This window comes from Fundulus heteroclitus, chromosome 20 (assembly GCF_011125445.2).
Source record: "Fundulus heteroclitus isolate FHET01 chromosome 20, MU-UCD_Fhet_4.1, whole genome shotgun sequence".
Classification (NCBI taxonomy): domain Eukaryota; kingdom Metazoa; phylum Chordata; class Actinopteri; order Cyprinodontiformes; family Fundulidae; genus Fundulus; species Fundulus heteroclitus.
In genome coordinates this window covers 35,841,339-35,854,581 of record NC_046380.1, presented here as the reverse complement: position 1 = coordinate 35,854,581, position 13,243 = coordinate 35,841,339, and the positions used below count along the sequence as shown (strand labels likewise).

The following is a 13,243-nucleotide window of genomic DNA, read 5'->3' as shown; positions in this document are numbered from 1 at the left end:
CATCTCCCGTCTAACCACTGTCACAGATGTTTGCCCGACGCTACAGGAGATTACCTCAGCTCTCTGGGTGTAGCGCGGTCCGCCGTGTTCCCGTCTCGACGCGCCCCCCTTTACCGCAGGCGAACAGTCGTCGGCGGCGAAAGCTTTTTAAACTAAAAGTCCTAATTTAGCGCCGAAAGCCACATGTTTGAGCCCCGGTAGGACTGGAAAGGGGGAGCGGAGTGAGAAAAGCTGCAGCTCAGCTGGTGCGGACCGAGCCCCCCCGCTGCTCCTCTCTCTCTCACAGATGCGACATTAACAGGCCCGGGAGCTCCTCTCTGTCTTTTCGTCAGCTCGCTCAAAATAAACATGTCTGTTTTTTTAATTTTATTTTTTATCACGTAAGAACTAAATAAGCTGTAGTTTTGTTAGAGGAGAGAGAGGGACGAGGCCCGTCACGATGCCCGAGCCAGAGAGAGGAGTTAACAGGTTATTCCTCCGCGCACCTGCAGGAACAAGTATGCCTCCTGCCCACTACGGCTCCACTAAGCCTTTAAAATGATACCAACAAGAACACGACCAAGTGTGTAAACCTCTGAAGAAAACTTCCCAGTAGTTTTTGGTTATTCACGGCGGGACTGGGTGATCTCTGGGTTTGCCAAAGACAAAGGAAGGAGACAGAAAAGTGGGTCCAGTTGTTGGGGAGGGGGGGTTGTGATGGCCAATGGTGTCAGTGTTAGTCTTTTTATTTTTCTGTGTCTGTCACCATCAAACAGAATCAGTTCAGGACTCACATGTCCCACCGTGAAGTGCAGCATCAGCAGCAGGCATGGGAAGGTCACCCAGGAGCCAGAGAAGGGTGTCCGGGTCAAAAACACACCCCCCCGCCACGTGGGATGGCTTCTGTGGGAGGATCTGGAGTAAAACTGTGGGGCCGCAGCACAATAAAGACCCCATAACTTCAGTTCTCTCTGATTTAAAGAAGACGTGGTAACGCTGGAAGGTCACCCTGACCTTTCTTTGCTGACTTCTTCAGATCCGTTTACCTTCTTTCCTTCAGATCTCACAATGGCGCCGGTTGGACTCGTGCTCTCTGTCTCCTTAACGTCGTGGTTAGCCGAGTGCGAGCAGAGCTTACACAACAACCAGCAGCCTGTAGTTACTCACAACATGACTCCTTCAGGCTGTTGCTCCGTCCTGAAAGGCCACCAGATAACAGATTAGCACCAAAGCTGCCTTCTTTCCGCAGGATCAAGCTCTCCAAAGCAATAAGCGCTTTACTGCCGTGTTGTTGAGACCCGTCGGTTGATTATTACACCGTCAACTCATCCAGTGGGAGAGTCAGAAGTTGCTCATTAATCCACGCATTGTCCCTAGAGTCTTTAATGTGGTTGGAAACGTTTTTACCTGCAATAAGGGCCGACTCACCCGAGTGGCACCGACAGCCGCGCTGTGAGCGACGCCCTGATCCGATGTTTGTTTTTAAGCTTTTAACTTCTAAGACAAATCTTAGCCAACTCCAGTTTCTCTTTTAAGAGCTGTGAACAAAGAAATAAATGTTTCTGGCGTTGGCGGTTTGAGCCGTCGTTAATCATTTAAATAAGAAGTGAAGCGATATCAGACAAACAAAACTCCACTAATTTAAAGCAAAATAGATTTTTGACTTGGCAATTTAAACGGTCTTAATCGTCCTATTATATATAATATTGAATAGAATAGAAATATCCTTTTTTGTCCCTTGGTGGGGAAATGCAGGAGTACCAGCAGCACTACTGGTGTCATTAGCGTGACCTAAAATGTCTCTGGTCGTGTTCCTGAGATGATGGAGACTTCCACGCGCCTCCCAGTCTTTATAACGCCACCGTTTTCCATGACGGAGAGAGGCTGAAGGCTCCAATGGCCGCTGAAGTCCAGTTGAGTTGGCTCCCTCAGGGCAGGGACAAGTTAACGGGCCGTGGCAGACCGCTTCTCTCTCCGGACCCGGAAAAGATGCGAAACACAGCCCCAACCGCAGTGGAGAGGTTCAGCTCTGCTGTATCCATAAAACCCAATGGAGCTGAACTCTGTTAGCGGCCTCTAATGAACAGTTTGCTGCTTGGAATAAAAAAAAAAGAAAATCTAGTTTCCTTCTTAAGATTCCTTTCAAGAAACTTCCTGCCCACTTAGTTGTGGTTCCTCTGAATTCATTAAATTAAGACCAGCCCCACCAAAGCCTTTTTTTTTTCAGAATGTTTGCTCAAAATTAAATGCTTAAATAAGTTTTATTCAGCGATTACAAACTCCATTAAATAATCTTGGTTTAAATGTAGATAATCTGTGGAAACCAATTTGCTATGTTTAAACAAAGAGACATTTACAATAATGAACCTATTAAAAAAAAGGCCCAGCAGACCCCAGAACAGCTCAAAGTGTCTTTCTCACAGTGACGACTTCCACGCTGAAGAGTGTTGTTGCTAGGGCAACCTGGTTTGCTAGGTATGTGGTGCATTCACTGATGGGGAAATAGATCACCGAACGTTGCCGGTCAGGTTTCAGATCCACCGGCTGTGGTCTGCAGCCGCTTCGTCTGTTATTTCCTGCTCTTCTTTTCACGTCGACTCACCTCCTCATTTAGCGAAAGCGCCGTTAAAAGTCCTTTTCAGCCCAGATTAGGGCGTAAACTTGATGTATCGCAGGGATTACTCGGCACAAAAAGGCAGAAACCGTGTTGTGTAAGAGGAGGATTTCTCGGAGCGGGGATGAATGTCAGGCCGTAACACCCGCCGCAGGGATGGAGACGGTAATTAAGCCTCCGTGCTGACAGTCAGTCTGCCTCCTTTTCCTCCCCACCTCAGCGTTTGCTGTCTCTGAAGATTTGCCGGCATCCGCCCGGGAAAAAAAAAAAAACACGATCCGTGTTCTGACCCAGAGAACCGAGCCTGAAACGGCGGCAGGGAGGGAGGAGGCCCGGTGGTGCAGACCTCCATATCGACGCACACACACAGCCCCCTGATGGCACTGGTTGCTTGGTGTATTGTGATAAATAAACTTGTTCACCTTCTAATAAATGTTCTGTGATGCAAATCTCTAAAAAACAAATACATAAATTATGCATAATATAAACCTATGACGTTGCTGTTCACTGTAGGGCTCTACTGCATCATCAAACGCTTGCATCTAAATAGAAAGTTTAACTTTTTCTCTGAAATCTGCCTTCTCTTTTTGTTCTGGTGTCTAAAATTAAACATCAGAACAAAGTAGCAGCGTTTTACCGTAAGACCCTGCATAAAGGGGCAGCAGCTGGGCCTGGGAAACGGGAATATAGCCGCTGAATGCTGCAGTAACCTCCTAGATTGAGACTGAGCCACGTTTTTCCTTTTTGTTCTCTCTTTCTGTTGTTGGATGTTGCAGATTACGTCGGCCCCAACCTTTGGTGCTCCTGTCAGCAGCACTTTATCTGAACTTGTCTGCGGAGACCAGTGGGAGCTTTAGACCTTATCCACTCACGATGTTGATCTTCATATGATTGTTAAAACGAATAAAGACAAAAAAAAGCATCTCTGCCCTCAGTTAAAACGCAGTCAAGCGTAAAATTGTCCAGTTCTAGTCACCGGCCCATCGATCTGTGTGTGCAAAGCTTTCGCCTCAGTTATGTGTAAGCACATCTAAAATTATTAAACTGACAACAATAAATACTTTGGACGGTAAACTGACCGCCGTTAAAGTATCTTTGATGTTGCTATCGGTGCCATTTGTTGTTCTTTAATAACCACGGCTGAAGCAAGCATTCGTTTACAGGAAGTTATCCGTGTTTGCTGGTCATGGCGTGACGCCGGGCTGTTAGCTACCGGTTAGCCCGGCTATCAGACCGGAGGAGAGCCGGGCTGCGCTCAGCTGCTTTACAGACACGCGTGTCTTTCTCTGAAGCCCTGCGGCCCTTCAGCCAGCTGACCGGCAGTGTTCAGCCACTGCTTTTTCTGGCAGCTCATCAAAAGGAAGGAAAATGTTCAGAGATTGGGGAATGTAACTTTTTAAACCTTTGGTAGACAGCCGTGTTCAGTAGATTAGAATATTTATCGCTAAGAGGCCTGTTTTTCTGACAGTAAAAAAACAACGACCTGTAAGCCGGCATTGAGCAAACTTTTCATCAGATTCCCATTTTTATCTGAAAAATTTAGCTTTTTTATTGATCTGATGCAATATTCTAATCTTAAATGCTGTATTTTTATTAAGTGGAGGTGGAAAAAGAAATCTTAATTGACGGCTTTAAAACATCGTCAGTGTGTGTTAATGATGTTCTGATTTACTGAAAATGGCTTTTCTTTGATTTTTGGTAACTGGGTCACAAAGTAGGCTGACAGTAAAAGTGGTTTGAGAGCTGGGGGGGGGGGGGGGGGGGGGGGGGTCAGCCGCGTGGAGGACCATGGCCTCTGTACCTGGGGTCGTGTTCACCATGTTGTCCAGGACTGTGTATTCACAACCTGATCCTACCTGATCGTCCCCACGGAGTCAGGACCAGAACCGTGTCTGGACGGGTTCTGCTCCTGACTCTCCTCACAAGCTGAAACGCCTGTCAGCATCTTCTGCTCTGTGTGCTCTGCCTTGTGAATTCCCAGCCATGAGAACGCAGTGAGGCTCGTTCTTCACGCGTCGACGGCCGCCTGACCCTCCCCTTCGTTGCCCTGCAGAGAAGCAGCGTGTTTGGGGCTTAGAGCTGGAGACCCTACCTGGGTCTGCTGGGCTCCACCTCCTAAAACTAGCCTGCCTGGGATTTCAGACGGCTCCACTTGTTTCTCTAATTGTTTTTTTCTGCTGGTTTGTATCTTGGGTGATGAGCGTGGCAATAGCATGAATAGTATCTGAGAAAGGTTGTCTGGAGTGAAGCGGTGAGACTGCGCTGATGTTTTACCTGCTGGAGGCAGGCTTTCATCTGTCGTCAACGGTAACAGCTGTAGGTGGGAATGGCTCCGGTTCTAAGCTTGTTGTTATTATTATTATTATTATTATTCCTTTTATTTAACCAGGAAAAGTCCCATTGAGATTAACAATCTCTTTTTCAAGGGAGTCCTGGCCAAGATAGCGGCAACAGATTACATTACAATTTACATTACAGTTTACAATAACATCTATCTAAATTAGAATTTCATAAAACAGTTACAAACCATAGATCTCATTTCCAAACTTTTGAGCAATCGTTTAAAATGTCCGATCAGATTCAAATCCTTCAACTTCCAGTCTTTCTGAAGATTGTTCCATGCTGTGGGGGCAGAGTACCGAAAAGCTGTCTTTCCAGCTTCAGTGCGGATACTAGGTACAGACAGCAGAGACTCTTGAGAACGTAGAGAATACAGTCCAGCCGCTCTTGGTTGAATGTACTCACAGAGGTATGAGGGGAGCAGACGCAGAATACCCTTATAAATGATCATATACCAGTGAGTGAGTCTACGAGTCTCTAATGCTGGCCAGCCCACACGTATATAAAGTTCACAGTGGTGTGTGCGAGGCTTACAATTTGTGATAAATCGTAGGGAGGCATGGTAAATTGAGTCTAACATTTTTAAAACTTGATCTGGGGCATTAATATAGATTAGGTCACCATAGTACAGAATGGGTAAAAACATTGCAGCTACCAGTCTCTTCTTCAACTTAAAAGAGAAACAAAGCCTATTCCTGAAGAAGAAGCCAAAACGGACCTTTAGATGCCCCCGACACACACAGTGCCCCGGGCAAGTCTTCATGCACTGGGGACTTTTACACGTTTCGTGCTCTGTGCTTTGACTAGGCCGTTCTAGCACATGAGTATACTTTGAGAGCTGCTGTAGCTCTGGCTCTGCGTTAAGTGTCACTGTTCTCTCTGTCCTAGTCTCACCTCTAACAGATTTCCTCCCTGTCATCCATTTACCCGTACCGGTTCTACCGTCAGCTCACCCCGGGCCCTGCTGGTGAAAAGCAGCATTAGCCTTCCTCTGTCGTCTTTCACCATAAGGATAGTGTGTTCAGGGACTTCTCCTCAACTTTGTTTTAGGTCATCTTTGGTGCCATGTATCATCTTTCTCTTCACAATTATGTTCTTCTTTGTGTGGACCAGTTACATTAAATGCCGTTCAAACACATTAAAGGTTGTGATCACAGTGGGATGGAACATCTCCAAGGCCCGTGTAGGCGGGATGCCGTCAGCAAAGATAAGCCGGCGCTCATCTGACTCGCTCTCCTTTAGCGCGTCAGCATGTCTCCCACAGGGTACTGCGCTCATCCCCTCTGGGCCTGGGAACGCTACCTGTGCTGGTGGTGGGCATCGCCCTGGTGGTCTGAAAGCTGCTCTCCCTCAGCCTGCGTCGGATCTCTCAGGAGGGAGTGCGTGCGTGGCGGTGTGAGTCAGGACCGCCGTGGACAGATGCTCCGTGTCTGCGCCTCTTTCTGCCCGTGTGGCTTTCCACATGTTGGCTGAATTTGTGAGAGCAGAACGGCTTTATGTAAATGATGGGAGAAAGGTCGTTGGAGTTCAGGGGCGTCACCAGCTGAGCGGTGAATGGTGATGGGAGGGGGGGGGGGGGACCTCCCCTTGAGTGGTTGCCAAGGACACCGAGGACCTCCACTGGCGGCAGCAGCTGAAGGAGGGGCGGGGGGGGGAGGCGTGTTCCCCGTGTTTCTCTGGAGATTGAATTGTCAGTGATCAGTCACTGTGGCAGCCGGGCCGACCGCATGGATAACTCTATTAGCTCAGGCCGTGTTCCTGTGAGGGACGGCCTTCTTGGTGCCGCTTCTCCCCCTGAAATACGACATGTCTGCATTCAAAGCGCTGCGTGTTTTCACAGGCGGTCTGTCTGTGGGGCCCGGCGCTCGTGTACCGCCGCGCCGCGTTCATGTTTTATTGAAGCCGCGTCTCGTGTTTCGCCCCGTCCTGCTGACCGCCGCCTGTGTGCGTCTCTCTCTCTCTCTCTCTCTCTCTCTATCGGTCATCTCGTGAGCGGGGTTCACAGATGGCCTCCCCGCTGCCTCCACAGCTGCCCCGGCGTCCGGCAGGACTCCACAGCTCTGGAAGCTCTGCCTCCCCACATCCACCGGACGCACACACACACACACACACACACACACACACACACACACACACACACACACACACACACACACACACACACACACACGCCCTGAGACACTTTGTCTTTCGCTTGGCTCTCTACATCGCCAAGCACGGCGCAGGAAGTCCCCACAGGCCGGCAGCTCGCTTAGCGTAGCAGAGGAGGGACAGGTACTCTATTAGCAGCTCTGAGTGCAGGGCCGACAGCCGCAGCCATTCGGTTTTATTTATAGCTGGGCGGAAAGGAGGGGCTCAGCCAGGAGAGACGCTCAGACCTCGCTCCCACCCATCACAACAGATTTCTGTGTTTTTCTGCCATTATCTGTTGTTTTGTTTACCTTTTTTAGCAACAGGCGCGTTAATCAGTGTTGTGGCCAATTTCCTATCTCCAGTTTCTGTGGAGCTTCGACCAGCCAGTCTAATTTTTTTTCTCCAGTTGTCACTGTCTTGCAGCAAGAAGCTGCTGGCTCTCTGCATGGAGTTTGCATGTTCTCCCCAGGAATGCGTACGTCCTCTCCGGGTACTCCTACTTCCTCCTGCTGGGCACATTGCCCTTAGGTTTGAGCGTGGCTGCATGGTTGTTTGTCCCAGGGGGCTCTGGGGGGTCCCTGCCTCTCACAGAGGGGGCGTGTATCTCTTCAAGTCTGAGGAAGCCAGAAAGCTCGCTGCCAATATTTCCCGTCTCCAACCTGGTCCGTGACTCACTGAGGCTCAGAGGCTGAAAACTAATATTTTCAGCCTTCCTGTTACCTGATGAACGTCTCGCTCTCTCTTGCAAGCCTGAACGGACTGGAGACGATGTTTTGATTTCTTTTACGTCGCTTCTGCGCTTCCTCTGGCTACGTTTTTGAGCCTTCCTCGCTCCGTGGCTTCCTCAGTGAAGCCAGCCACTGATCAGGGTTGATTAAAAAAAAACCCGTCTGATTTCAGTCAGCGGCAGATTTCTGGGTGTTCCTGTGTTTAATCCGCCATCCTACAGCGTTTTGCTGCGGACCGGAGCTGCTGATGAGGGGATCAGCTGGAGCGATTGACTGCTGTAAAAAAAAAAAAAAAAAAAAAAAAAAAAACGTGTTCACGTGGTTACAAGGGATATTCTCTCCTGTTATTGTGGAGCAAATTGTTTTTTCTGTTGAAGAATGGATGATGTGACCTAAATCAGGGAGACCAGCTTGAAACCAGGTGTGGCTGAAAGCTGAAAGACCACGATCTGTTTAACGTATAAAATAAAACGCTTCTGAAAGAGTTTTTTTCTGTCTTTTGAGATCGCTCATCTGAGACAAAAGAGTTGATTTTAAACAGAACCGCTGGGTTTGGCTTCATTTGATTAGATGCAGATACAGTTCTTATCTCATAGCAGTCCTTTTAATATAGGTTTCATATTCACCAACTTTGATATTTTTTTCCCTCAATTTCCCTTGTTATAAATTCTAATCAATTTCCAGACACATTTCCAACATTTGGTTTGACTTAAAATGATTCAGTGCTGTGTGATGGCAGCTCTCCCCTGACCTTTAATCAGTTCAGAGGCAGGTTTGCCTCTTCTCTTAGACGTTCTCTGATATTCTTCTGCTCTTGCTCCAGTGTATATATTCGGGGCCTGAAGCCATCAATAATGCCCACTAGTAGATGGAAAAATGTTGCCGTATTGCCTTCGACGGGCACAACTAGGTTAGGGTTGGAAAAAAGTCTCCAGCATCCTCGTCTGTTGTTGTTAATCACGTGCCGGTTTTATTTGCTCAGTATTAAGTTTCAGCTTCAGAACCTCTCTTCCATATGCCCGGTCCATCCATCCTCCCATCAGGACATATAAGCCCCTTTTTTTTTTTTTTTTTTTCAAAACACCCCAAGCTGGGATTTAACTACTTTCTTGCCATCTCTGCAGCTTTTCTGCAAGAACCAAGACAGCGTGTGGGTTTAGGTCAGCCCACTGCTGTTATGCCTCTGGTGGGTCAAGCAAGGTGGTTATTGTCTCGTAAGGCTTACACAAGTGATCTACTGACAACAGCCGCTCTGTGGGGGCACCTGGCGTGGAGGTTTAAAGGGGACATATCATGCTAAATCTATTTTTTTTAACCTTTTTAAATACATTTTGTTGTGGGATTGAATTCTCTAGGAGTGCAGAAAAGGGCAATGTAGTCTGACCAGGAGCTGTGTGGATATTTTTATAATCTGTTTAAGCTTGCTCTGTTCTCTGTTGTGTTTTTTTTTTTTTAACAACTACATCACAGTATTTGCTGCAAAACGAGATCATGGGCGTCCCGCTTACCAATGTAACGCCACTTTTGCAATGCCACTTTTTATTTTTCGGCACAAATTTGTAGGCCAAGCTGAAGGATGCCGAAGCTACGACCGGGTTCTCGCCAGCGCATTTAAACGTAATGGCCCGTTAAGCTGAAAGCTGTCAAAGTTACGCTGAAATTAGACCGTTAACGGTCAGTACAACACAGATGTTTGAGAGCAACGTGGAAAAGTCGGCAGCGCTCTTGAACGTGCGTCAGCGCAGCTTTAAACCTCCCGAACAACATGCGCTAACACTAGCCATCAGCTCATGTTATACCCAAGCACTTTAGCCATGTTACCTTTTTTGCCCCCATGAATTAAAAAGATCAGTTGTCATGAAAATGCTCAAATCGTACTCATCGTTTATTTCTTACGGGGTCCTGATCCCTTCTTTTTGGGCCTGTTGACTGCCTGATCACACCATAATAACTCAGATTCACCTCCTGCTGGGAGGTATTATCACTCAAGTCGCTGCTTCCAGGCACGTTTTCCTAATGGCAGACTGTAAGTAGAATAGAAAAATTTATTTTAATCATCGGTTGACAAAGTGCTTACAGACGTCGCCTTGACAGGCATCGATTGACTCAGAGGTGGTTCAGCTTGCAGGCAGGGTTAAATGGCAAAACTGCTTCTTGTCTTGTCTCACTCTAGGTGTGATGGTGTTTATGGTAAACTATGTGGGTTTTTTGGGGAGTGGGGGAATTCAGAATCCAGTCAGCCTGTTTTTAATAGTAGTTTAAATTGTATTCAGACTCTGCGTATAGTACACGCCATCATAGAAGAGGTGCCTTACAGCTTTGTGTTTCACTTACGGTGGAATGAGACGTACAGCAGCGGCCTTAATCATCCGTCCTCTAATGTAAAATCAGGGCCGTGAGAGGTTTACTGGGCATCTCCTTTTTATCCCGAGGTTCATCCGCTGATGTAATTACAGCCGTAATGGTTCAGATCTGTTTTCTCTTTGTATCAGCTAACCATCCCGCCCTCCCCACCCCGGTGCGAAAGCTGCAGGAGCGCTCTAATAACACGGCGCGCTCTTCCAAACGAAACACCCCCCGAAGGTTTCACCCGTTTGCCGTCGCAGACTCCGGTTACCCCAGCAGAGCCTCCGTGAAAACGCTCCAACCCGAAAGACCCCCCCCTAAAATTGATATGCAACTCGCCGCGGAAATTGTTCCTCAATCATGCATGAGGTCGGCCTAAAATAGCAGCCCTGGTCACTCGGTGAGGCTGAATGGACCGGTGCGCTAAGCGGGGATGGACGGGAGGGGACTGACTCTGATCCAGGCTGCTCCCTGCCCTTCCTCTCTCTTTTTTTTTTTACGGGCGTGATAAATAAATGGAGTTTCCAGCCTGCCGGTCTGAAACATCGCTTCCACTGGTGGAAAATATCGGTGTCGCTCCCTGACTCGGTGTTGGCGTAATAAAATAAGCCTGCTGCTGGAAACTGTGGGATGCGTTTCACAAAGCGTGGCAGACAGGCCCTGCGTGTTGTGGACCGGTGAGGTCATGGGCCCGTTTAGATGGGCCAGCATTCCCGAGGCTTTCCCCAAACAGAGCGCGGCTCCTGAGTGATCAGAGGAAGGTCTCCGCGTCGGCAGCCAGCCCAACAAACGGTCCTTTATGCCGGGCCAGGTTCTGTGTTTGCTAATGAGCGAGGCTTTTCCTCGCAGATACGCTCACAATTACTACAGTGACAGATGACCGAAATGGGCATGGTGCACAGATACAACGTTCTGGTGCCACGTTTACTAAAGGGGATGGGTAATGTAGATTGATTTGCGCGGACGTCCTCTAAATCAGCTGCATAGAGGCTGTGAACAGTGCAGTCCACAGATTGAGCTAAAGGTTTTACACATAGGGACTCCTTCCTGGGACTCCTGTATACCTTCTAGAGGCGTATCCAGTACCTGTGCGTGCTACAGTAGGGAACTGGCTACTTGCCCCGGGAGACGGTCAGATGTAATATAAAAAGAAAGGCAAAGAAGTACAGAAGGGCGTAACTGGGAGAAATCTGATCATATTAGAAGATTACCAGAATACTGGAGTACTTAACACGACGTCGTGTCTCCTGCACCATTGTCATCAGGTTTTCAGGGAGGAAGAGATGCATTATGCAGAAGTTGAGAAGCCGTAATTCAAAGGAGGCTTTTAAGCCGTCTTATATTTGCAGGGTTTAAGGCCTGCTAGTTAAGGAGCCATTTTCTGTCAAATTATAATTTCATCCTCTGTCTGTCCTCCTTTTGTGGCTCAATTACTAAAATAATTGTAGAATTTCCTAAGACATTATAACATGGGTTCGCTTGATTGAGTGACAGACAGTGGATTGTACAGCTGAATGACTTCAGAAGCAAAGTTTTTTTTTTACACTCTGAATTTTTTTCACTCTTTAGTAGAGTAAAATCAGGGTTATACATGATTTATAATCTTAGCTCCACGCTGTTCCTAGAAACATAGGACACAGGTTCACAGGATATCTCAAATTAAGATTTATATCTTAATATGATATATTATAACAGGTGTTTAGTATGCCTGAACATAAAACACCTTATTCCCACCCACCTACTGTTATAGTGATTAAACATTCTTAAATCAAATGTACACTTGCAGTAACCAAGGTGGTAACCAGTCATTATGAAGGATCTATTTAGTTGCAGCGTTGAAAAACAGAAGAAATGTGCCTAGATGGAGATGTGCCCTTATGTTGTACATCTCAACACAGCTGTTTTTTTTTTGTTTTTTTTTTGTGCAGCTGGTTCTGTTTGGGTGTGTTGTATTTTCCAGCTGCTGTTCAAATCCAGCTTTCCCTCATGGTTGAAAGAAACCACCGCCGCTGTGCGACCTTTTGGTTCAACGCGGGCGGACCTGTCCAATCAGTCATGAGTGAAGTGGCTTCATGTCAGCGCTGTGCTTCGTCACTCGCAGCGTCTCAGCTGGCCTGCCAGCGGATCACTGCGTTGAAGACCGATCCAGTCAAAAGTGAGAGAGGGTCAGGATCCGTCTAGCTTCCCAACTGTGTGTTCGAGATTGAAAACACGCTGGTCTGACATGAAGGTCCTCGCTTACAATAAAGAATCAAAGCACAGATTGTTTTGATGATCACAAACGACCTGGCTGTTTGGTGCTACGTAGAGATATATAGTCAGAGTTTTGCCGGTAATTTCCCCTTTTATTTACGTTTTTTTTTTTTGGTGTTGAGGAACCATAAAATTTAATCTGACAACCCAGATTGATAATGTGTAATGTGGGTCTGCTCCTATCGAATCCGTTCAGGGAAAGGAGGGACATTCAGCAGAACTTACCGAGCTGATTGGACGAAGCAATGCCTACTGCCCGCCTACCAAAGGTTGGTTTGAGCCAGTCACTATCAATGAAGATGTAAGCAGCAGGCGGCATGAGAAACCACAACCAGTTTCCACTGGTCAAAGGGCTTCTTCCTGTTCTTCTATCAGAGAAGAAATTGTGAATTCTGATGAAACAGATGTGATAGCAGCGGCTCTTGCTTTTGTCACAGCTGTATGTCCCGCCTTAAACCATAATACTGCAATGTGATTGGCCGACAAGTGGTTTAGGCGGGAGCGAGGCAAGATGGCTTCTCGTGTGTTTGTAAACGCACAAATACTGAGAGAATTCAGCTTGCAGGGAGGGTTAATAAATATCTGGCCTTCCTGCTGTGATTGTTCACTAATTTCTTATGTTTGGACCCGAGGCGACGTCACACTGTGTGAGAGAGGACTTGCCATAAAAATTTTCCATTTCAAAGCAAAGGCATTTTCTATTTATAAGCTAGCATGTTACATTAGCTATTAGCATAGTTTGCTTTAGTTAGTGTAACCTTAAACAACGTGCATTTCTTAGCCCAAGGTTGGAAGCTCAAAGGGATTAAACAGCAACTTTATGGTTGTAGATTTAGCCTGACTGTTACCT

At 47.1% G+C, this 13,243-nt stretch overlaps 1 protein-coding gene across 1 annotated transcript in view; it reads left to right on the top strand.

Moving 5' to 3' along the window:
• The window catches only part of ndrg3a (ndrg family member 3a), a 59,224-nt gene that overhangs the window by 223 nt on the left and 45,758 nt on the right, over positions 1 to 13,243 (top strand). The window lies entirely within an intron of this gene.